Source organism: Callorhinus ursinus, unplaced genomic scaffold, assembly GCF_003265705.2.
Source record: "Callorhinus ursinus isolate GAN/ISIS: 27379988/994484 unplaced genomic scaffold, GSC_fseal_2.0 scaffold4, whole genome shotgun sequence".
Classification (NCBI taxonomy): Eukaryota; Metazoa; Chordata; class Mammalia; order Carnivora; family Otariidae; genus Callorhinus; species Callorhinus ursinus.
Window position 1 is genome coordinate 87581762 of NW_027397066.1, and position 21141 is coordinate 87602902.

Sequence of the window (21141 nt, forward strand, 5' to 3'; positions counted from 1 at the left end):
TAATAATAGTTAATTTTTTTATTTTTTATTTTTTTTATTTTTTATTGTTATGTTAATCACCATATATTACATCATTAGTTTTTGGTGCAGTGTTCCATGATTCATTGTTTGTTCATAACACCCAGTGCTCCATGCAGAACGTGCCCTCCTCAATACCCATCACCAGGCTAACCCATCCCCCTCCCCCCCTCCCCTCTAGAACCCTCAGTTTGTTTTTCAGAGTCCATCATCTCTCATGGTTCCTCTCCCCCTGTGACATACTCCCCTTTTCTTCCTCTCCTGTCAAAATCACAATGAAATAGTACTTCACACCCATTAGAATGGCTATTATAAAAAAAAAAACAGGAAATAAGTGTTAGATGAGGATGTGGAGAAATTAGAACACTTGTGCATTTCTGGCAGGACTGTAAAATGGTATAGCCACTGTGTAGGACCAGATGACAGCTCCTCAAAAACTTAAATGTGGTATTACCATATGACCCTGAAATTCCACTTCTGGGTATGTACTCAAAAGAAATGAAAACAGAGACCCAAACAGATATTTACACACCCATGTTCATAGCAGCATTATTCACAATAGCCAATAGGTAGAAGCAGCCCAAATGTCTGTCAGTGGATAAATAAATTGTGGTATATACATACAATGGAATTAGTCAGCCTTAAAAAGGAAGGAAGGTCTCACACAGGCGCAAGGTGTATGAACCTTGAGGATATCATGCTAAGTAAAATAAACCAGTCACAAAAAGACAAATACTGTTGATTCCACTTATTTGGGGTTCCTAGAGTAGTCAAATTCATAAGAGACAGAAAGTGGAACGATGGCTGTCAGGAGCTAGAAGGAAGGGGATGTGGGGAGGTGGTATTTAATGGGTACAGAATTTCAGTGGGGGATGATGAGAAAGCGCTGGAGATGAATGGTCGGGATGATTGCACAACAATGTAATGTACTTAATGCCAAAGAACTGTACACTTAAAAATGGTTAAAATGACGAATTTTGTTATATGTATTTTAGCACAATAAAAAATGGTAAAAAAATTTTCAGAGGAAAAACAATAACGCATTAGTTCGAAAAAGCTAGTGATGCCTGAATGTAAAAATAAAAATAATAGTTCCCATATTGCATAAAATAGAAAACAAAAACAGCAAAAAGGAATGAGAGACAGAAAGCATAACAAATGGCAGAAGTGTGATGGAGAAAGGATATGGCATATCTGGATAATATAATTAATAAGCAGTTTAAAATTCTATCCTACTCTGTACCCTACAATATATACATGTGAAAGACATACACTCTTTTTCAAGTGTTCGTATTCAGAGAATGCTGCATAGGGTATGTAGCAGAAGGATATATTACTCAACTCAACCCTATAGGGAGAGATAGCATGTCAGAGGGATTGTCCCCTGGGTGGAAAGAATGAGCATCAGGACTGAATGAAATAAGGGGTCAGTGCAAATTTCTATGTAATTCCTTAGGGTATTAGTTATTAGGAATAGCCTTTCTTGCCTCAGTCTCATAGCACTTTGTCAAAACCTTTATTATAGTACTTTTACGGCAATTTACTCGCTTGCTTGTCTTTTCAATTGATAACTATTATTTATTATTATTTTTGTTTGTTCCTTTTACGGCAGTAACCTATATTGCATTGGGAACTCAATAAATGTTTTCTGTCTGAGTGAATAAATGTTTTTTTTTTTTCTTTAGGAGTGGAAATCAAAGAGGAGGAAGAATAATTGTAGAGAAATTTGGCTTTTTTAAATGATTCAACTTAACCTATAACAAATCAGTTTGATGAAATTTTACCCTGCTTTAGTAGTACTGTTAATTTGAAGGAAATAAATTAGATTAACAATTTTCCAACTTTTTTTGCACATTAGAATCATCTAAGGAATTAGTAAAAATCCCAGTGTCCAGGTAGCTACTCAAAGTATGGCCTATAAACTAGCAGCATCAGAATGATCTGGGAACTTAAGAAATGGTTCTCAGGTTCCTCCCCAGATCTACTTAATCAGAATTGCTATTTTAACAAGGTCCTCATCTGATTCATTCATATGCATATTAAAATTTAAGAAGCACTGATTTAGAGCATTTGCTAATAAGCACTTACCATATCATTTGAATAATTTCATAACACTGATGTAAAGCTTTTGCTGATAATCACCATATTATTTGAATAGTTTTAGCAATGTAAAATTTTTTTGCCATTACAAACACCCTCTAAGAAGGGTCAGTTAATGGAATTAGCTTCTTTTTTGTCTCTAGTGATATGATTTCTGTATGTCGTTAAGCGTCTATTTAACAATAATATATTCCTTTTATTGTTACATGATGAAGGAATATCTATCTGTATTCTTGACCTGAGGTTTTTCTGTTTTGTTTTTTGTTGGTTCATTTTTGCCTGAACCAGATCACTGATCACATACGGAATTCAGCCTTTCAAGTGTTCAGCATTAGGTCTGCCTTGTTGAATATGGTATGTTGAACTGATCGTTAGATTTTCATTTGGTTCTGCTACTTTCTGAAGCCCAAAATGATATTAAATGATGAAAAATGGCGAAAATTAGGATGATCAGGAAAACATTTTTTGGAAGTTTGAAAGCAGATTGATCAGTGGTAACTAACTTAGACTTAAGAAAGTTAAAACTTGAGATTGCTATAAAGTCCAAAGCATGCCAACTCATGCTAGAGAATCCCAAAGTCTCAGAAATTGGCAATACCAGTTACCTTTAAAGTACAGGGGTAAATATGATGAATTTTTTGAAAATCAGATTAAGAATGAGTGGACCCTCTGATTCCCTCTTCTAATCTGTGCAATTCTACTGTTACCCCAGAGACAACTGGAGGTTTATTCTTTTTTTTTTTTAATTTCTTCCTCTTTTATTTTTTTTAATTTTTTATTGTTATGTTAATCACCATATATTACATCATTTGTTTTGGTGTAGTGTTCCATGATTCATTGTTTGTTCATAACACCCAGTGCTCCATGCAGAATGTGCCCTCTTTAATACCCATCACCAGGCTAACCCATCCCCCTACCCTCCTCCCCTCTAGAACCCTCAGTTTGTTTTTCAGAGTCCATCATCTCTCCTGGTTCGTCTCCCCCTCTGACTTACTCCCCTTCATTCTTCCTCTCCTGCTATCTTCTTTTCTTTTTTCTTAAAATATGTTGTGTTATTTGTTTCAGAAGTACAGATCTGTGATTCAACAGTCTTGCACAATTCACAGCGCTCACCGTAGCACATACCCTCCCCAATGTCTATCACCCAGCCACCCCATCCCTCCCACCCCCGACCACTCCAGCAACCCTCAGTTTGTTCCTGAGATTAAGAATTCCTCATATCAGTGAGGTCATATGATACATGTCTTTCTCTGATTGACTTATTTCACTAAGCATAACACCCTCCAGTTCCATCCACGTCATTGCAAATGGCAAGATCTCATTCCTTTTGATGGCTGCATAATATTCCATTGTGTATATATACCACTTCTTCTTTATCCATTCATCTGTCGATGGACATTTGGTTCTTTCCACAGTTTGGCTATTGTGGACATTGTTGCTATAAACATTGGGGTGCACGTACCCCTTCGGGTCCCTACATTTGTATCTTTGGGGTAAATACCCAGTAGTGCAATTGCTGGATCGAATGGTAGCTCTAATTTCAACTGTTTGAGGAACCTCCATACTGTTTTCCAGAGGGGTTGCACCAGCTTGCATTCCCACCAACAGTGTAGGAGGGTTCCCCTTTCTCCACATCCCTGCCAACATCTGTCGTTCCCTGACTTGTTAATTTTAGCTATTCTGACTGGTGTGAGGTGGTATCTCATTGAGGTTTTGATTTGGATTCCCCTGATGCCGAGCGATGTTGAGCACTTTTTCATGTGTCTGTTGCCCATTTGGATGTCTTCTTTGGAAAAATGTCTGTTCATGTCTTCTGCCCATTTCTTGATTGGATTATTTGTTCTTTGGGTGTTGAGTTTGATAAGTTCTTTATAGATTTTGGATACTAGCCTTTATCTGATATGTCATTTGCAAATATTTTCTCCCATTCTGTCGGTTGTCTTTTGGTTTTGTGGACTGTTTCTTTTGCTGTGCAAAAGCTTTTTATCTTGATGAAATCCCAATAGTTCATTTTTGCCCTGGCTTCCCATGCCTTTGGTGATGTTTCTAGGAAGAAGTTGCTGCGGCTGAGGTCGAAGAGGTTGCTACCTGTGTTCTCCTTTAGGATTTTGATGGACTCCTGTCTCACGTTTAGGTCTTTCAACCATTTGGAGTCTATTTTTGTGTGTGGTGTAAGGAAATGGTCCAGTTTCATTCTTTTGCATGTGGCTGTCCAATTTTCCCAACACCATTTGTTGGGAGAACTAATTCCAGCTGGGAGGGGGCACTGTAGTGAAAACGTGGCTTAAGCGAAAGTTTATGTTATAAATAGTGAGATTCCCCAGGTTTCCTTCCATATTCCTTTCACAGAATGCTAGGTAGCAGGGATATTCTTTTTTTTTTTTAATTAAAATAACACAGTAAGTTGCCTTACAGTCAACAGTTGATGAGTCACTTTCTTGCAGCTTTTTCAGTTTTCATACATAAATATGAATGAATAAGAAAAGAACATTAGATATTTAAGAAAACAGAGGCCAAAGAAAAAATAACTTGGAGGAAGCACACAATGAAGGTAGAAAGTGTATATACTCCATCTGCTAAATAATAACAAGATGCTAAAAAAACAAAAACCGACAAAAATAGTTAGAAAACAAAGAAAATTTCATGGAAATTACAAATATGATAGCAGAATTAAAAAATTCATTGGAAGAAATGGAAGATAAAATTGAGGTACCTCCCAAAAAAGCAGAGCAAAATGGTAGCTAGATAGAAAATAGGAAAAAAAAGTAAATTAGATGACTAGTACAGAAAATCCAACATTAATTTCATAGGAATTTGAAAAGGGAGGACAGAATAAAATGGAAGAGGGGAATATAATCAAAGGCATAATTCATTAAAATTTTCTAGAACTGAAGGACATGATTTTCTTTAATGTTAATGTGTGCCAGATATTCTTGCCAAGCACTCTGTGCAGTGCAAAAAAATAGCCACAAATATACAACATCATGCAATTTCAGAACTGGTAGCAAATAGCACAGCCTCAGTTTGTTGTTTGCCTTTCATTTTTTAAAAGCAGTTTTATGTAATCAAACTTATCAATCTTTTTTTATGCTTTCTGTCTTTGGTGCTATGCTTAGAAGTACCTATTCCATGCAAATATTATTTTTAAAAATGCATCTATGCTTTCTTCTTACTGGATTTACTGTTGTTTAAGATGCGAGGTAGAATATAGATTTATTTTCATTTCATTTTAATTTTTGCAAAATAAATAGAAGTATCCACATTATTTACTGAGTAATTAATCCATTTCTTACTGATTTTACAGTCCAAATTGACTATGAACAAAAATTATGTGTATGTAATATAGTATAGAAATGCTATATATTTGGGTTTTGAATATTTCTTCTATTTTTTGCTATCTTTGAAGTAGTTTTCATAGTTGGCTGGGCAACTTTTTAATTTATTATTAACTTTTTAACTTTGTAAACTTTAACCATTCTTTTTTAACTTTCTTTTTCAGATATTCTGTTATTTCTTCAAAAGAATTCTAGAAATATGTTTTTCAATATTAAAATAAATATGCAGAATTCTCATTGGGTTTTGATTATTATTCATTAAGTTTAAAGTTGAATTTAGACAGAGCTGGTGTGTTCACAAGGCTGAATTTTCCCTTTCATTATCATAAAATCTCATTTACTCTTCCAAGATTTCTTAAATACCCCAATTTAAAATTATGAATTCATTTTTTTTGTATAGTCACTTATATTCCTTTTGTAATGCTACATACTTTATGTTAACTTTTTGTTTTTATACATGGGATTTTTACTAACTATATTAACTAATTATTTGGAGAATGCAGGGAAACTATGTGTAGGTGTGAGCATATACATGCATATTCACGTATTTTTAAAGAATATATCTTATTTTATACTCATATACTCTAAGGTTCTTCATGCATTCTTCTGGGTTTTCCAGGTATATGGTCATATCAGCAATAATAGTTTTGCTGCTTCTTATGACTCCTAGGTTCAACCACTCTAAATTTGAAGATCCACAAGTAAATTTTTTTCTCTTTCAGTGGTTGCCACACGTCATTTCTATTTCCTCAAAGTTTTTCCTCTCTTTTATTTTATTTTTTTAAAGACTTTATTTGTTTATTTGAGAGCGGGAGAGAATGAGGAGGTGGGCAAGGGGCAGTGGGAGAAGAAGAAGCAGACTCCCCACTGAGTAGGGAGCCCTACACAGGGTTCCATCCCAGGACCCTGAGATCATGACCTGAGCCGAAGGCAGACGTTTAACCTACTGAGTCACACAGGTGCCCTCTTTCCTCTCTTTTAACTTCTACTAATTCCTTAGTTTATACCTTAGCCATCAACCTTCAAGGTTTTTGAAGACCTGGTCAGGTGTCTGCCTATGTATTCCTATGTGTCCATGCCTACTGATGTACTTGACAACTCTATTGAAATTGTCTATTTACTTGCTTGTCTCTTCTACACTGTAAGCTACAGTCTCTGCCAGATGCTTGAAACATAGACTCTGAAGTATTGGGGTTTTGGATTTGTTTGTTTGTTTGTTTTTGATAAATCAATAAAATCTATTGCAAATACAGCTTTAATGAGTACTTACTATAAGCTAGGCATTAGGTGCTTAATCTTTCATAGTCAAAACAAAGTAGTAAGCAAGATCTAATAGCTCTTATTAATAGATAAGGAAACCAAGGTTCAGGTAGATTAAGGTTAGTCAAGGTCACAGCTAATATGGTGAAGGTATGTTTTGAATTCACGTCCAAAAAACAAAGAATGAGAAACCGAACTGCAGGATAATAGAGAATAAATTTGAGAGGGATTCATGAAGCAGAACTGGCAAAACTTGATGACTAACTGGCTACAGAAATTGCAGGAAAAGCAGAAGCCAAGGATAATCAACACATTTCTTATTTGGGGATACTGGGTTTCCAAAAAGAGAAGATAGGAGTATCAGAGCTGATACTGAATCAAGGAATTCTGTTTTGTATATCTTGAGTTACAAGTATCTGTGGGATGTCTAACTAGATGTCTCCAGAACACAGCTAATATATGGCTCTGTAGTTCAGTGGGGAAGATAGGTTCGAGGCTTGGGGTCTACACTAAAAGAAGTTTAAAATGCTCTTAGCACTGGAACAAAGTTATGTAAAGTAATACTTAGGGACCAATAACATATATTTAATGGTAAAACATCTTAACTCTAAACAGTGCTGAAAAGAATAATAAGTTTAAAAACATAAAGTTATAATATAATTCAATAATTCCCTGAATGCTGGTCAAGGGTTTAAAATTGATATTGAATAGAACAGTGTAATTCTAAAAGAATTAATAGGCAATAGTTGAAATAACTATGAAACTACTGAATAGAGAAAGTACATCTTGGAACATGAAAAGTTATCTACTCTAAAGTGAGAAAATGTTCACTGACTGATTAACGTTTCAAAGCTCTGCCCAGAAAATGAGCTGAATAAGACAGGATGCTATGAAGTTAACCCCTGACTAGGGTCAAGTCTAGACAGCTATGCTGGTGCTGGGGAACCCTGTGTAAGGCAGATTTTTTTCTATTGCCAAGTTTCCAGATGGGTTTCCTCATGACTTGTTCATGTCAGGTTGCAAATCCTGGGCAGAAATCCATTTCACCTTTGGATAAGTTTCATGGGCTCACTTTTTGTACACCTGCTTCTGAGAAGTGTTGTAAAAGTAAGTGAAATTGTTCACTGCTGATACCTGTCCACCTCCCTTTCCCTAGGAATTTTAGCAAACTGAATCACGTTTACCTACTAATTCATATAATTCTAAATATGCCTCACCCTCTAATTATCTAGCTTCACTTTACAATGGAACTCTAGACTTTACTTTTCAAATTCTCATTTCTCAGTTGATCCATGCCTTAAGAATACATTTCCCTATACTAGGGTAACCATGGTAGATTAATACTTCCTTGAGGTGGTAAACACTAATGCAATACATGTTATCACCCTCTAAATAATCATCTGTATTGTAGGTTTGGATTTTAATATTGTAGTGTTTTGTTTTGTTTGTTTTTGACAGTGGGGTGCAATGATAAGGAAAAGTTAATAAATAAGAAGGGGTGGCCAAAAAGTAACTTCCCCAGGCTTATGTGTTAGAGACTTACTGTCCTTTTGGTTCCCAGCAAATTTGCAGAATGACCTGAAATCAAATCTTCACATATCTGCTTTCAAATATGTAATGATAAAGAGGCAGAAAAAAACGTGGTCTTTCAAGGATTTTAATGTACTATTTCAGAAGAAGAAGACCAGCTGCACTTAGGTAACGTCCAATACAAAGAGTGGTGTAGTTAAAACAATGGGAGGAAATGGCTGCAACCAAGTATTGGACCTCTGGCTCTTAGGATAAATTGTTGTTTTCAGTAGTTCACAAACTCCCCCTATCTCATTGATTATTCTTGGCTGAAATACAGTGAAGCACTGAAATATACCTGCCTCCAGGAACCATTCCCCTATCCAAAAATTATTATTATTATTTTCATTATTTTTTGAATATTAAAATATACGTTATTACTAGACTACACCCAAGATATACTTAATGGGATATATTTTTACTCTTTTATGTGTTTCTAGATACCATTTACAAAAATTTAACTTTTTTTAAAGTTTTTTGAAGTTTAATTTAAAGCTCTTCTTTGAGGGAATGTAACATAATATTATAATACATAGTATATAATATGTTACTTAATATATTATAATAATATATACATAATACTGTTATAATACAGCAATATTATGCCAAGACATGGGGATCAAAGATGTGGTTTAAAGCTCCATTCCAACTCTTACTGGTTATGTGATTTTGGACAAAACATTTAACTTCTGTAAGCCTCAATTTCCTCATCTGTAAATGTGGTTTATAGTATCTTTCAGTAACTTTGTTTATGTAAAGATTAAATGAGATAATGTATATGAGCTATCTTTTGTTAATACAGTATAGCTACTATTATCAGAGATTTTATTTAATCAAGCCACACTGAAGAAAAAGTACATAGCACAGAATCAGTACAGTAATGTTTGTCCAGATCTTGAAGAGTGACATTAACATTAACCTTGATAAAAATATTGCAAAGACATAAGTTACAACAATTTGGTTTTCCCCTGAACAAATCTCTGAGTAGTTTTTTAAAAGAGAGAAAAAAAAAAACTACACAATATTCTGCCCCAGTAATGCTCTTCTCTCCTAGCATTTATGTGACATTGAAAGATCTGCACCTATACACTGTTAGCATATTTTGGAGACGTATTTGGAGATTTCCTTCAGATTAAGGTTCTGTGAATAATTACTTCTATAACAGATTGCCCAATGACCATTGGTGCCTTCCTCTGCAAAATGTGCAGATTAAATCATTTTGAAGATCCCTTTGAGTTCATTCATGATTTTTTCTCATATTGAGAATATCTCTTTAAATAGAAATTTGGAGGGGCGCCTGGGTGGCTCAGTTGGTTAAGCGTCTGCCTTTGGCTCAGGTCCTGATCTCGGTGTCCTGGGATCGAGCCCCGTGTAGGGCTCCCTGCTCAGCGGGGAGTCTGCTTCTCCCTCTCCTCCTGGCTCATGCTCTCTCTCGCTATCTCTGTCTCTTATCTTAAAAAATAAATAAATAGAACAGTGGAATTAGTAGGGATAAAAGAAAAATGAAGAGTGAGCCTAGTGGTTCCTTTGGGGCCTGCCCAAAGGGCTGTTTTCAAGGATGGCTGTCAAAGATTCCCTTTAACCATGGTAAAGACTACCGCCTGAATAATGATTCTTGTAATGCACTTATGCACTAAGAGCAGTGAAATACTTTAGCATTCACCAAAAGTAACTAAATGAAACTTACTTCTAGTTTAAAAAAATTTTTTTAAATACAGATTCAGTGATTTTCCAAAGGAGAACCAAAATCATCTTCTCAAAAAGTTATAGTTGTATGATATTTTTAGTATGTGATGGTGAATAAGCCAAAATGCTTAATCCTAAAAGAGGAACCAAGGACCCAAGTAGTCAGAATGCATGGTCATTTCTCAAAATTGACAGTTACCAGCTCTGAATAATTGTTCTGGTTGTCAGCAGTCGTCTAATACATGCAGCAAGATATTAAAAATAGTAAGAGTTCTCGATCCATTCACTCATGTTATTTATTGTTATCTATCTCAATTCTACAGGCCATATTCTTAGAATTTTTGAGCTCATATTTAATTGTTAGACAATTATTAGGTAAAAATAAAATAAGAGGTGTTATTAAATATCTCAGTGACTATATATGATATTGAAAATAGTTTTAACACTTTTGAAAAGTCTAGATATTTACATATTTATGTAAATAAAGCTATGGACAGTTATATCCTATTTTTAGACTTTAATACTATTAAAGTTGCCTTGCAAATATAGCTGTTTATAAATACCTTTCAGTTTTCTGTTTCAATAACAGCCAGTTTCACATAAGAGGTAGATTAATTAAAAACACATCATATCAAAGTGTTTGATTACAGTTGATTAAGCTCTTTGGATCCTCATGCTTCCAATTAATTTGCTTTATTATTTACCTTGCAAAACAATAAAGTTTAATCAAATGGGTTATAATACAAAAAAATAAAAGATTCAGTCTCTCTCTATTTCCTGTTTCCTGTTTCATTTTTTCAACAATTATTATTTGACATTTTAATATATATTGTATACTTTTTTACTTCTTTACCGTCTCTATCCCCCATGAAGGTAAGCTCCACGTGGGCAGGGTCTGTCCTTTATACCATTAGCCCCAGAGTCTAGAACAGTGCCTGGCACCCTATGGGTACTCAATAAATAAACAATGAATGAAATAAAGAGGTGATGACCTGGTTAGCCCATATTCTTTACCTGACTGGTAAATCAAAAGCTACAGTGCATCTTTATTTTGTTTGCAGAATGGGAGAGATGACAAAAATAGACAAATGGGACTATACCAACCACAAAACATCTACACAGCAAAGGAAACAATAGAATGAAAATGCAACATACAGAATGGGAGAAAATATTTGCAATGCATATATCTGTTAGGAGGTTAATTTCCAAAATATGCAAGGAACTGCTACAACTCAATAGCAAAAACATTAATAATCAAATTTAAAAATGGGCTAAAGACTGGAATAGACATTTCTCCAAAGAAGACATACAAATGGCCAACAGGTGTCTCCCAAAATGCTCAATGTCACTAATTCTCAGGGAAATGAATTCAAAACCACAATGAGATGTCACTTCACACCAGATAGGATGGCCATTATTAGAAAAAAAAAAAAATACAAGTATTGGCAAGGTTGTGGAGAGATTGAAACCGGTCTATACTGTTGGAAATGCAAAATGGTGCAACTGCTTTGGGAAACGATATGGAATTTCCTCAAAAATTTAAAAGTAGAGCTACCATGACCCAGCAATTCTGCTTCTTGGTATTTCATTGAAAAGAATTGCAGTCAGGATCTCAAAGAGATATCAGCACTCCCATGTTCATTGCAGCACTATTCACAATAGCCAAAATGTGGAAACAACCTAAATGTCCATCAACAGATGAATGAATAAAAAATGTGGTATATATGGGATCTTATTCATCCTTAAAAAATAAGGAAATCCTGCAATATGTGACAACATGGATGAAACTTGAAGACATTATACTAAGAAAAATAAGCCAGTCACAGAAGGACAAATACTGCATGATTCTATGTATATATGGTGTCTGAAAGAGCCAAATTCAAGGAAGCAAAGAATAGAATTGTGGATGCCCGGGGATGGAGGGAGGGGCAAGGGAGAGTTGCTAACAATAAGTATAAAGTTTCAGTTACAAAAATGGGCAAATTCCAGAGACCTGCTCTACAGTACCTGCTGTATGTAGAGGTCTCAATAATATACTGTACACTTAAAAAATCTGTTCAGAGTAGATCTCATGTTAAGTGTTCTTACCACAATAAAATTGGAAAAAAAAATGGAAGAGATGAGAAGTAACATACAGGATAAAACTCTAATGGGAGTCTTTGACTTTTGAGAAGAGATAGCTTTGCATAGCAACATGTGTTTGAATCTACAATTTAGCACCAATATGATCATAAGATAATAGTGGTGATGATGTAGGTTGAACTTATTAGCTGAATTTCAACCTGTGCTCCTGGGTCTTGGTCAATTTTACTGCTGTATAATTGACCTCCAGTTGATTAGTTCAAATAAACATAGAAAAGTTCTATTCTGTTCTGGCTGCTTAGTGTGAACAGGCTCCCATGAGCTTCAGAAAGAATGAAAAGGAGAAAAACAATTTTTCTCTGGAAAAGGTAACAGCTGTTTCTTATGCTATCAGATGATTGAGGAAGCAAAGTACACCTGGTCATTAAAACCTATAAAATAGCTCTATGATTTATTTAGAGGAGAGGTGACACTGTAATGATTTTGGAAGGGATGGGTACTTAGGTTTAACTTTCAGTAACATTTTAGCTGTGATGATAAACCAAAATTAAACTAGCAGGTGTTAGTAGGTGCATTTCTGGAAGGTGTTTGTGTGTGTATGTGTGGTGTGGGGGGAGTGGAAGAGGGCTTTCCTCTAGTGAAATATGCTGCCTATGTTTCAGGATTTTAAACACCTTAAATCCATATAGTTTTTTGATTACTATCCATAAATGTACAGTGGAAAAATTTTACTTGAATTAATAAGGAGATCTCTTAATTAAATCTCATAATTAAAAATATAACATTTCAGCACCAATAATAAGCTTATTACCATGCTTATTATCCAGGTCCCCTTCTTTCTAGAACAATCATGAATTGAATGAATTTTGACAGGACAGCTGAGTTTAGAGCTTTAGGTATTTGAGTTCCTTCTTAGAGCAGAAAGCTTTTTATTTCAGAATTAGCCCTTCTTTGTTAATTATGTATCCTTATCATTTTTAAATAACATTTTATAATTTTATACTATTAGAATTCATGCTTTCCCCCCCCAGACAGTTTAAATTTAGAAAGAAGAAATGGATTCATCTCATAAAATGTTCTTTTGGAAAACACATTCATTATGTAAATCTGCTCCATCTTTGAAGACTTATAAACAAGGGGAAATCTGAGTATCTATTTAGAAATGAAAAAGATTCCAGAGTTTTTAGTTAGTGTTTTTTTCTAAGTCATTAGAATATTGGAATCTTCAAATCTAGGAGAATCTCATTTCTGTTTATTTACTTTTCTTGAGCGGGTCCAAAAATAAATATAGGTGTTAGTTGAGCCCACCTATGCTCTTTAATAACTTTCTCCTTGATATATACTCCTTGAGGGCGACGATATTTTGTGTGATGCAATTTTGCTTGTATACTATTGGAGATTATACTCCCCAATTGGAAGCCCTCTCTCATAGGAACAGTTTATCTCCGCACTTTATTAACAACCTCTATTATTAAATGGAAGGGATGATAATAGTGGGACCCACTTCAAGATATAGGCAAGGAGAAAAACTGAACACTTAGATCTTTTTCTTCTTATTCATTGGCCAGCTATCAGATCCTAACATTGAGGTTGGTTTAGGCCCAGATATAATGAGGAACTTTTAACTAGAACAGGGTGAAAGAGTATGAAATGCTATAGTTGTCCAAACTGAAAAACCTCATGACTCTATGAGCTCCACTTTATTTAATAAGAAACTGTATTCAAAACTGATCTTTTTCGGGTGCCTGGGTGGCTCAGTTGGTTAAGCGACTGCCTTCGGCTCAGGTCATCATCCTGGAGTCCCGGGATCGAGTCCCGCATTGGTCTCCCTGCTCAGCAGGGAGTCTGCTTCTCCCTCTGACCCTCTGACCCTCTTCCCTCTCGTGCTCTGTATCTCTCATTCTCTCTCTCTCAAATAAATAAATAAAATCTTTAAAAAAAAAACAAAAAACTGATCTTTTTCTTCCAGAAGCTACAGCCTGGTTGAGGACACAGATACAAAAAAATGTGTACAGAAAAAGATGGCGATGAATGCTATACTAGGGGTAAAATCAAAGTCTTGAAAGGCAAATTATGATGAACTGCATTGTGAAGATCTTATTGAGAAAACGGCATTTGAATTGTGACCTGAAATGCACCTAGGACTTTTCAGGCAGATATGGGTGTTAGGATGGCTTCAAAAGTATTGGGAGAATATTCTTGTGTCCAGAGTCTTGGTTGCTTCAGAGTTGGGTGATGTGTGGTTCCTAAGACTACATTTTATCTAGTTAATGGAGTCACCCCTGAGCTGTGGTCTAGATAGTCCTAGGTTTTGGCTGACTCACCTGATGCTGTTGCACATACTCAGAAACCTAAGTACAAGAGGTCTAGTATCACTTAGACTCTTTGGTGTATGCCAAAACACAGGTGACATGAGTTCACAGGAGAAAACCAAAAGTTATTTTCCTAGTTGTGTTTCCCTCTGTCTCTCCACCACTTTCATCTGAGGTTGGGTATGATGTGGGTAGGTAAATTTATTAGGTTTGGGGGAAAGTGGAAGAAGAAGAATGGGGAAGGAACTTGGGAAATTATATAATTATTGGTGCTGTTAAGCTTTCTCTTTCAAATAAGGATTTGAATGGATCATTGCTTGACTTCCTATGGTATGAGCTATATCAGGTATTAATAAAATCTCCTAAGGTTTTGCCTTTGACTGTGATATAATATTCGCCATAGTTTCCTTTTCTGCACGCAGCCACCAGGCGCTTGCTGGAGAAAAGTTACTAAATTCAAAATCATTCCACTGAGTTTATGACAAACTATTGTTCTTAGACCAATTTGGTGAGTGTTTACTCTATCTTCCTTTAGGAATATCTAATTTCTGTAAGGTTTGCCAGTTTCCAAGCAAAACCCTCAGCTGTCTTACCCTACTAATCTATTTGACATGCTTCCGAATGTCTGAAATTTTATCACACTCAATTCAGGCTGACCTCTGGAATTCCCCCCACCCCCATATTTAGTAATTTAAACTATACTAAAAAAAAAAAAAAAAAAAAACCCTACTTAATTGGCTCCCTCAGGGACCCAGAAAATCAGATAGTTCCTCTGCTTCTGAGTCACTGGGGAACACTACATGTAGTCACTCACCTATTTGCAGAAAGCTGGAAAATTATTACCATGTGAGTAGAGAGAAGTAATAATTACATTTACTTGCTATGGCATGGGTGATTAATTCAAATGCTTTCAGGGACCACGCAGATGACAAAAAAGAAAAGAAAAAAATACACACACACACTGAAGCTGGCAAGTGAAATTCAATAGGTGGTTGTGGTTGGATGTATCCTGAACTTCTTATATCTTGTCTAATTACATTCAAAAATTTTTAAATTGTATTGAATGGACCCCCAAAATATGTCTGTGGAACAAATGTGCTTCAAAAGAGGAGGTACTTAACCTTTCTGAGGACAAAAATAACATGAGATCCTTGAGTGAATCTTAAATGAGACGTAAAACAGTGCCTGGCAAAGAGTAAGCACTCTATTATGTCAACCATTATTATTATGTAAGAATCCTTCCTTTGCTCATTGGAAATATAATCGTTATGTGCATTACATTTTCACATGAATATTTCATTAGTATCCATCTATCCATCAATTCTTGTGTAACTACTCATTCCTTCAACAGTATTTCTGTGCAGCTACTACATGCCAGACATTGTCCAAGGAATTGAGAGTTCAGTGGTAAACAAGGTAAAATTCTTATCCTCAGTGGAGCTTAGTCTCATGGTAACAACAGACACTAACCATAGTTATAATAAGTTGTAGTTATAATAAGTTATAATAAGGCATGACAAACGCTACAATATGGAAGCTACCAGTTGCTCTAGGAACACATTTTGGGGTACTAACCTAACATAGGAGATAAGGAAGGCTTTGTGGCAGCATTCAATTTGGTGGTGATATTTGATGAAATCATATCTTGAGGGCAGTTGTCAATTACCTGTTTCAACTTAATTATTCTCCATTTTTATCTCGGAAGGAAAACAAAAATTTGTCCTTGGTGGAGTAATTATTCTATACTTGGGTTTGTTGTCTCCAATTATTTTATGTTTGCAAGTATTAGCTTATGTAGACTTGCAAAATAGCTGATACACGGTAGTAACACAACATGGGATGTTCCAATTTGATTAGCATTTTATAGCATTAGGAAATAGTATAACAAATGCTCAGTTCCATGATTGGGGCACAAAATGCAGTATGTGTGTATAGTTAGTGACCAATATATATGGTGGTATTTTTCTCCTAGTCAAGGATTTAGAAACCAAAGATGTAGAAGTGGGAGTGGTTTTTCTCACTGTTAATCCTCTTGATAGATTTATGAATGACTTTGTAACTATTTCTGATACTCTTGATCAGAAAAGTTTAGAACTTTGGGTATCTAAGAGATTAAGTCCACAAGTTTTTCGATCAGTATATCATCAACAAACACTAGTTTTCATGTTTTTAAACCTCATATAAAAGGAATCATACCTTCTGTATCCTTAGGTTGCTGCAGCAAATAAAAATTAGACCAGTGAGAAAACAAGTGACACTCAGAGAAGTAGAACTCGGGTTTATTTTATGCCAGCGGACCCAGACGAACTCACACTAGAGATTCTCAGCCCCGGGCAGCAGGGTTATAGAGCTTTTATAGGGGGGTGTAGGGGGTCAGGTTCCAAGGGCTATACTGACTGCTGGTAGGTGGGTTTAAACTGGGGAACGGGGTGGGGGGGAGGCTGCTTTAGGTGGGAACAGTAATGCAGGGAGCCTGTGGTGGGAAGCCTGTTTACAGAAGCAGAAATGGCTGGTTATTTCTTGCTCCAAGCGGGGCTTCTGGTTATCTCTTTCTCTACTGACTGAGCTAGTAACTTTCCATCTTCTGGGGCCTGCTTGCCTGGGCCTGCTCTGGGTAATTTTCCTCTTCAAGGAAACATGTTTCTTCAGCTCAACATTACATTTTTGGTATTTATCTATATGGGTAGAGGGAGCTCTATTTAATTCATTTCAATGACTGTGTAATATTCCATTGTATGAATATACCATAATTTATCTTTCTACTTTTGATGGACATTTAGATCATTTCCAATTTTGTGTCTATACAGTCAATATTATCATGAACATTCTTGTATATGTATTTTGTATACACAGTTCTCTGCATACCTAGAAATAGAGTTTCTAGGTTTTAGGGAAAATCTAGCTTTAGCTTTATTAAGTAGTATTAATAGTTCTTTAATATGGTTGTATACATTTACAACACAAAAGCAGTATATAAGTCTTAGTATTGTCAGACTTTTCTGATAAGTACCAAACTGTCTCAGTTCTGTTTTACCTTGCACTTTCCTAATTACAAGTGGGATTGGTTATCTAGGCATATATTTTTTAAGCATTTAGAGTTTCTTCTCTTCTGAATTGTGTCTTAAAATCATTAAAACCTAAGTTCTTTGTCAATAGTTACAAATTTTCCCATAGCAGTAAAGAATCAGTGCCAACTTCTCACTTTTGTTTTTGTTTTTACCTTCCTCTTTGGGGTAGTTAACATCAGTCCTACATTCCCAGATGGAATTTTTCCTTTTTGTTTTTTAAATTAAAATTTTAAAATTATCTTTTTTGTCATATGAACTAAATAAAACCTTAATATTTTGCATCTATAATTCATTTTCAAGGACTTCATGATTAATTAACCATCACCAGAGATTTATGCAAATCAGACTATTCTAATTACTGTTAGGTTTTATAGTCATCTCTGACACTTTCCTTCTGGTGTCATGCCCTAAACTCTTCCTTTACAGAGTTTTTTCATTTCTGCTGAGATTATGGAGCCTGTTTTAACTATAGTGTCTTTCATGATGACTCTAAGCTTGGGGAGACAGTCAACAAATTTGACTTTTGTGGATACTGCTACTACCTGTACAAATGTATGTCACAACATTTTAACAAAGGGAGCTTTTTTAAAAACCCTCTTTAAGGACAATGTTAGGGAAAAAGATGGGGAGATATTTGTGAATGGTAGCAGCAAAACTCCATTTTTCTTATTTCTTAAAGATTGAATTCTGTTTGTATTTTGCCCAAGGATTTCTGGCATGTCAAATTCCTTTAGAGTGTCAAAGTTAGGTCCAGGTTTATTAAACACACTAATAAAGTTGAGGAACATATTAGGTGTTTCAGATGACAAGTGAAAAATACATTTTCTAGTAAGTACTTCAATTTTAACAAATTTAGACCAAACTAAATTTAACTTTGCCTTCATTGGTCATGTACCCTCAAAGTTCAAAATAACAGATTTTGACATATAAATTAGCAAATTCTTGCCATTCTTCTGGTTTGTTAGTCTTCTCTACACAAATTTAATCCTACATATGATACCCTCGGGTATTCTGGAGTCTGGTTCTAGTTACTGGTGTAATAATGATGGGCTAAGGCATGAGAGGAATTATTAACTACTTCTTCTAAAAGAGCTTTCTCAGGCAAGGAAGTAACAGCTTTTTTTAAGCCAGTGAGGAAGGGCAACTTCCAAAGAATGGAAAGAAGCCCCTTAGGCAATGGCAGGCAGTGGAGAGTGCTTCATAGGAGAAGAATGGGTGAGTCATTCCTTCCTTTCCATCTTTGGGATCATTGTCTTACTGCCATAAATGAAAAGCAAACAAAGAATTAAGTTATATGTTACTAAATTACAGAATCAGTTGAATTCTTAGCCTTTTATGAGCATCATTTTATTCTTTAAGGTAGTAATTTGGGGTTTTAAGCTTGGCATTCTTTTGCATTGTCATGGAGATCAGCCACCCTACCATAAGGTGATTGAATTCCCCATGACCTTCAAAATGTTTTGTGGCATCAGGGACTTGCTCTCAGTGAGACTTTGTTCTAGGTGATATTAAGTTAATACTTTAGTTGGCTATTTTCTCATAGGCCTCCAAATTTTCCATCCTAGGACACAATATATATGTGTGTGTCTGTATCTACAACCGAAGGTATACCTCCCTCTCTATCTGTATATGTGTATACATTTGTGTGACATTATTTCTCTTCTAACGCATCTCAACGGTACAGTCCCCAATACCCTATAATTCTCCAAGTGTCTATTATTCGGTCTTTTTCTTGTATCATTATTCATATCAACTAGAGTCTTTCTTTGCAAACACACAAAACTGATTTTGACAAACTTAAGCAAGAAGCAAGTTTGTTGAAACCATAAGGGAATTCATAGAATGAAACACCGAGAGTTTATAAAATTGTTGGAAAGGTGAGAGAACAAGGTCGAAGAATGGATTGAAACCATGGCATTCCGGAGCTGGAAGCAGCACAAACTCCAGGAAGAGCTTTTTAACAGTACAGACTGGGTGCTGCCACTAAATTGGGTGAACTACAGATTTTTCTTCTATCCTTGCATAATGCTTTCAGTGTTTAAATCCTAGAAGATAGGGGCACCTGGGTGGCTCAGTCGTTAAGCGACTGCCTTCGGCTCAGGTCATGATCCCGGGGTACTGGGATCGAGCCCCACATCGGGCTCCAGCCCCGCATCTGTTTCCCTGCTCTGCAGAAAGCCTGCTTCTCCCTCTCCCACTCCTTCTGCTTGTGTTCCCTCTCTTGCTGTTTCTCTCTCTGTGTCAAATAAATAAATAAAATCTTAAAGAAATAAATAAATCCTAGAAGATAGTATCCAGTTGTACAAGTGTAGATCATTTGCTGGGGAGCAAGGAAGGAAACTGTGGCTCTATTTGAACAGGGAAATGGATGCTGGATGACCCCAACTGCAAGCATGTCTTACACGTGGACAAAAGATGAGCCAATATCACTTTTGAAAACAGATGTAATATTTTGTTTTTGTGTTTTGATCTATTTTGAGATACTTTAATAGATGAGCTTTAGCCAATTTAAGATGCCATAATTTATCTGTTTTACTTTTGTTGCATTATTTTATGTTCTCTGATGTTTTGCCCTTGTACTTCCTTCACTGAAAAACTTTTAATTGTAAAAGTTTATAATTGTAAAAGTTTAGGGGCATCTGGGTGGCTCAGTTAGTTACGCATCCGCCTCTTGGTTTCTGCTCAGGTCATGATCTCAGGGTTGTGAGATCCAGCCCCACATGGATCTTTGCGCTGGGTGTGGAGCCTGCTTAAGATTCTCTCTCCCTCTCCATCTGCCCCTCCCCTCCCCCTCTCTTGAGAAAAGTAAAATAAATAAATAAAAGTTTATATAAAATATAAACTCAAAAAGGGATTCACAGTATATAAATATTCTTTATTTTTAACAAACATCATTATGTACTATATACCGTATTTTAAATAATTTATTAAGACCTGCAAACGCTTTTTTAGAAATCATCTACTGAATAAGTTTCTTGGTGAAATACTGTATTTTTTTTATCTTCTTTCCTCCACATTGACTGTAGTCTTAGATACGAAATGATATGAAATGAGTTGTTCCTTAGATTCATTTCAGTAAGAACTGAAAATGTTAAGAATTTGTCTCAATTGACGGGGTGGTGTTACACATTTGAGACGCAGAAGAGTCAACCTACTCTGACAGTGTCTGTAGTATTAATGTGTACTACAATTTCACTGTTCCTGAATGGCATAAAATACACAATTATGTGTTTGCATGAATGTGGTGTATGTGATCATTTCATATGAAAACCCACCTGAAGCAATGTCCTCCGCAGAAATTGGTGGACTGCATTTCCCCAGAACACCAATACCTCTGTTTGAATATGTTATCTCAGGAGAGACATGCAGTCACAGATGTGAGCTGGGACCAGGAGCGAACTGGCAACATTTAGTTAGGAACTGATGGGGTTTTGGACAGTGGGGTGGAGTCCGGAGCCGACGACTAAGAAAGAATTCTTTTTTTTTTTTTTTAAGATTTTATTTATTTATTTGAGAGAGAGAATGAGAGACAGAGAGCATGAGAGGGAAGAGGATCAGAGGGAGAAGCAGACCCCCCGCTGAGCAGGGAGCCTGATGTGGGACTCGATTCTGGGACTCCAGGATCATGACCTGAGCCGAAGGCAGTCGCTTAACCAACTGAGCCACCCAGGCGCCCTAAGAAAGAATTCTTGAGACGTCTTTGGTGCAAAA